A 6,123-nucleotide genomic window follows, 5' to 3' on the forward strand; every position below is an offset into this window, starting at 1 on the left:
AAGCCTCAAATCTCCACTCCTTCACTGGCCACTTGTCCACTAACTGAGTGAAAGACATTAAACGATTGCCCAAAAACAAGTCTAAAAAAGTTATTATTCCTTTGGTTTTCCAAATTAAAAAGCTCTGATCAGAAATTAATGGTTTAAAAAAATAATTAAGATGGATTTTACTAGAAAGAACAAAGTTATTAAACTCAAAAAATCTACAAAACTGAAACCAAATTCTTAATGTATGTTTAATTATGGGATTGAGGTCTCAACTACCAATCTTAGAAAGCAAAAAAGGAAAAGGGGTTCCCAGTAAAGAGGCCAAAGAATACCCCTTCACTAAGTATTTCTCCAAATCCACCCATAAAGGACAATCATGTATGTCTGAGTAATGAATCGAAAAAGAAATATATCAAATAATAATTGTACAGTAATACATTCTAAAATTTAGCAAAGCCATACCACCATGCTTTTTTAAAATTTCTGCAATATACTCAATCTAGGATTTTTATTATTCCAAATATAAGATAGAATTTTAGAGTTTATTCTATAAAAAAAACAGTTCAGGAACAAAGGAAGGGATTGCTTGGAATACATATAAGAACCTTCGGTAACACTATCATTTTAATAGCCTTAATTCAACCAATTAATGATAATGTCATAGGAGGCCATTTAGAAAGTATTTGTTGCACGTATTCAACTAATGGAAGAAAGTTATATTTATACAGGTCCTTAAAATTTTTGGTAATTTTAATACCAGGATAAGTAAAGTTATTTCTAGCAATGCTAAAAGGAACTTGATCATATTGATTCAAGTAGTTATTAATAGGAAATATCTCAGTTTTAATTTATTTTATATCCAGAAAAACTACTAAATTCAGAAAATATAGATAACATAGCAGGAATAGATTTCTTAGGATCTGAAATATAAACTAACAAGTCACTGCATACAACGAAACCTTATGCACTTTATCTCCTCTCTTAATACCTTGAACATCGTTGGAGTCCCAAAGAGCAATAGCAAGAGGTTCTAAAGCCAGGTTGAATAACAGTGGACTAAGAGGACCACCCTGCTGGTACCTCTGTATAGACTAAAATAAGGGGATTTTTGATTGTTAATTATAACTGCCACCATAGGAGCTTGATAGATCAGCTTAATCCAGGAAAAACCTGGACCAAAATTAGATCTTTCTAAAACCTTGAATAAATAAGACCATTTTACCTTATCAAAGGCTTTCTCTGCATTAAGGGAAATAACACATTTGGATTCTGTAGATGGAGAGGAATGAATAATATTCAATAATCTCAGAATATTAAAATATGAGTATCTATTCTTAATAAACCCAGTTTTGTCCTTAGAAATAACCTTAGGTAAAATATTCTCAAGCCTTTTAGCCAAAATCTTAGAAAGAATTTTAGAATCCACATTTAATAAGGAAATTGGTCTGTATGAGGCACATTCAGATAAACACAAAGTACACTGCAGATGCTGTGGTCAAATCAACACGTACAAACAAGCTGGATGAACTCAGCTGGTCGGGCTCACCCTCCCTCCACCTTCTTTGTAGGGCCCCTGCCCCCTCCTTCTTCAGTCCTGACAAAGGGTCTCTGTCCAAAATGTTGACCGCTCATTTCAACGGATGCTGCCCGACCTGCTGAGTTCATCCAGCTTGTTTGTACATTCAGATAAATCTTTTTCTTTTTTGGGAATTAATGAAATTGATGCCTCATAGAAAGTTTTTGGGAGGGTCCCAGAAGATATAGAATCAGTGAAAATTTGGCATAAATGAGGTGTAAGAATATCCGTAGACGTCTTAAAAAATTCTACCATAAAACCATCCAGTCCCGGAGCTTTACCTGATTGAAAAGAGGATATTGCCCTTGCTATTTCCTCTCTTTTAATAGGAGCATCTAATGCATTCGTATCTTGAATAGAAATTTTGAGTATATTCAATCTTTGCAAGAATCTATTCATAAAAGTAGTGTTATCTGGAAAATCAAATTGATAAAGGTTAGAGTAAAAATCCAAAACTACCTTATTAATTTCCTGACAATCTGACGTTTCAGTTATATCAGTTCTTCGTATTTTCAAAATCTTCTTTCTAGCCATAGTTGCTTTAAGTTGACCAGCCTACAATTTACCTGACTTATCTCCATGTATATAAAATTGATTTTTAGATTTCAAAAGTTGCAGCTCAATGGGAAAAGTCAAAAGCAGATTATGCTGTGTTTGAAGTTTCACCCTTTCCTTATATAGATCTTCACTAGGTGTTACTGAATAAACTTTACCTATTTCTTTAATCCTGTTAGTAATCACTAAAAGCTCCGCTTTAGTTTTCCTTCTTAAAGCTACTGAATATGAGATTATCTGTCCCCTAAGAAAAGATTTCATTGCATCCCAAATAACCAAATTTAACATACCCTCAGTTGTATTTAATTCAAAAAATAGAGAAATTTGCTCTTTAATAAAACTTACAAATGCTGAATCATGGTTGTTGCAGCATTTGCAGCATCTCGTGTTTACCCTAAGGTCATGCCATGTTGTCAGCAGCAGGATCTTTTGGAAATGAAGCCTCATCGGCACTCTCGGTGTACCTCAATGCTCCCACTGCATTGGCCTCAAGGGGATGTATCCCTCTTATCAGACCTGATAGCTCTTCCCTAAGCAAATTAAATTCTCAGGGCTGACAGCCTGAGTTTGGCAGGCTAGGAATTTACTCCTTGGAGTGTAGGAGACTGGGGGGGGGGGGGCAGAGTGACCTTACAAAGATGAATAAAATCATGAGGGGCATAGATAGATAGGGTGTAATTAGGTAGCATGGGATGAGTGGGTTGTTGGGGGCTGTAGCCATGCCTATCTCTGAATAAATAAATATATAAATAGTTAGATAACTCCATATATCAGTAATACATTCGTAACCTTCTACGCCATGATCTATTTCCACTTGTCCTTTCTGATTCCATTCATTACCTTCAAACCTATGTTGCCCTCACTTATCACTTCCAGCCCCTGTCATGATCTCCACCTTTCCCTCCCCCACCTGGTTCCATTTGCCCATCCACTTCTCAAGTGGATCCTCATATCACCTTCCATCCCCTGTCTAAACCCCCCTCTCTATACTATCTTCCCCCTATCTTGCAGTCTAGATCAGGGGTTCCCAACCTGGGGTCCATGGACCCCTTAGTTAATGGTAAGGATCCATGGCCTGAAAAAGGTTGGGAACCCCTGGAGTAGATGAAAGGCCTCAACTCAAAATCTTTATTGTCTCTTTCCCTCCACAGATGATGCCTGACCTACTGAGTTTCACCAGCATTTTGTCAAAGTCATTTGCTTCCTTCCTATCATCAGTACATTATCTTCCTGCCAATTGCATTCTCTTTAAAAAAAACCTTGCCCAAAACATCAAAGGTTTGCCCCCAAAAGGCTGCCTGACCTGCTGAGTTGCTCCAAATTTATGCTCCAAGTTCAACCATCTTAAGGATGTCCCTTTAGAAAAGAGATGAGGAGGAATTTCTTCAGTCGGAGGGCGGTGAATCTGTGGAATTCATTGTTGAGGGCAAGTTATTGAATATATTTAAAGCAAATGTTGATAGGTTCTTGATTAGGAAGGGTATCAAATGTTATGGGGAGAAGCAGGAGAATGGGGTTGAGGGGGAGAATAAATCAGCCTTGATGGTATGGTTTTACAGACTTGCTGAGTCCAATGGCCTAATTCTGCTTCTATGTCTTGTGGTCTTATCTGCAGTCTCTTGTGTCTTTTACTTCCAGGAAGCATTGTCAAAGAACCCAGCCAGGAGTTTCTCTCTTTCCCCTCTCTTCTATCTTCGGAAGATACAAAAGCCTAAAGCACATCCCACTGAGCTCAAGGACAGCTTCTATCCCACTGTTAGAAAACTTTTATTGCACCCATATTGTACCATCTCAGTACTTTTATGTTTGTGTGCTGTAGCACTTACTTTTTATTCACAGTTATTTTGTAAATAACACTATTCTTTGCATTTCTGGTTAGATGCTAACTGCATTTCATTTGGCTTTGTATCTGTATTCGGCATAATGACAATAAAGTTGAATCTAATCTAATCTAAATCTAATTAAATAGTTTCTGTAATATGATAAAACGGACTCTTCACAATCTACCTCGTTATGATCTTGCACCTCACTGTCTGTTTCCATCTTTCTCTGTAGCTCTTACACTTTATTCTGCATTGTTACTGTTTTTCCTTGTTCTACTTCAATGCACTGTGTAATGATGCAATCTGTATGAACTGTATACACGACCAGCTTTTCACTACACCTCAGTAGATGCGATAGTAATGAACCAGTTCCAAATCCATTTTCTGTGCTCCAGACGCTCATCTAAATACTTAAATACCATGATACTAACTTGATTTTTAGATGGTTCAGGTTCAAGCAAGGATGGAAAATAAAAACTGGTCTCACTAGTGACATTCTCATTCTGTGAAAGCAGACAATTTAATATCTCAAAATAGCACCTTTGATCAGCTTCCCCTCTACACAGCAAACAAGAAAACACACAGGTCAGTTATTATTCCTCCAGGAAGACGACAACCTTATCATGGCCTCAATGACCTGGAGAGCTACATTGGTTGGAGTCAGGGCTTCATGCATTGGCTCTGGGTAGGGTCACCAACCCCAAACAGGTCAAAGGGTAGAGGCCAGACATAGAGTGGTCCATCAGTCCTCCAAGTTCAAGGATTCAGCTCAGGGCTAACAACCCTGTCTGGTCAAACAAAACTTATGGAAACAGCAAAGAAGAATCCTTCTACATCCGAGTGTGACAGTATTCCTGAGTCTCCATTCAGGTTTTGCATGGCTGACAGTAGTGAAAACTGAGAGGAAGCGACTGACACGATGAAGGAAGCCCAGTCCAGCGCCAGAGATGGAGAGCCTTCATTGCTTCCCAAAACACCAGCAGGCATAATGGGCAATAATTAAGTAGTTACTAATGGACCTTTTTATTATGGAGTCATAAAGTTCTACCACCCAAAATAATATCATTTGGCCCACTGACTTAAATGCTACACTAATTATATATTATGCTCTCCACATTCCCATCAACTCCTCCAAGATCTATATGTATGAGGATATGCTGTGGTTAGGCTGCATTTGGGAGTGTTGTGTGCAGTTGTGGTTCTCCATTACAAGAGGGATGTGGAGGCTTTGAAGTGATTTACCAAGACGCTGCTTGGGTTAGAGAGCCCTGTATTAGCTATAAAGAAAAGTTAGACAGACTTGAGTTGTTTTAAGACCATGAGATATTTAAGATGTAGGAGCAGAATTATGCCATTCCGCAATTGAGACTGCTCTTGATGGCTGATTTATTAGCCCACTGAACCCATTCTCTCCATAACCTTTAACACAAATCGATTGTTTTAAATTACTTGCTCTCTGTAGCCAACTGTGGCAATAAATTCCACAGATTCACCACCTTTTTCTTTGGAGTCTTGCAGAGTGGGCACCTGATAGAAATTTACAAAATTGTGAGGGGCTTAGAGAGGATAGACAGCCGAATATTTATCCTGGGCTGGGACTGGAGAGCATATGTTTAAGACCATAAGACATTGAAGCAGAATTAGGCCATTTGACCCTTCGAGGTGTGCGGGACTAAGACTATTCCACAGAGAGTGATTGCTGCATGGAATGCAGTGCCAGGATTTCTGGTGGAAGTAGACAGTTAGATAGACACAGGAATATATAGAGAACGAACAGATATGGATCATTCAAACACAAGGAAATCTGCGGATGCTGGAAATTCAAGCAACACACACAAAGTGCTGGTGGAACACAGCAGGCCAGGCAGCATCTATAGGGAGAAGCACTGTCGACATTTTGGGCCGAGACCCTTCGTCAGGACGATATGGATCATTTGTTGCAGTCAAATTGGATTAGTTTAACTTGGCATCATCGTCAGCACAAATGAAGGGTCTGTTCCTATGCTGTATTGTTCTATGTTACAGTAGATAATTAATCTATCAATCTTATTGGTGCTGCCCATTGTGCGATGGGGCTGAAGATTAAGGACCCACTGGTCAAAATAGATGTTGGAGGTATAATGTCCACCCTCACCTCTTGGCGTCGCTGTTTGACAGCGCAAGACGCTATGGGAACTGTAG

This window comes from Hypanus sabinus, chromosome 7 (assembly GCF_030144855.1).
Source record: "Hypanus sabinus isolate sHypSab1 chromosome 7, sHypSab1.hap1, whole genome shotgun sequence".
Classification (NCBI taxonomy): Eukaryota; Metazoa; Chordata; class Chondrichthyes; order Myliobatiformes; family Dasyatidae; genus Hypanus; species Hypanus sabinus.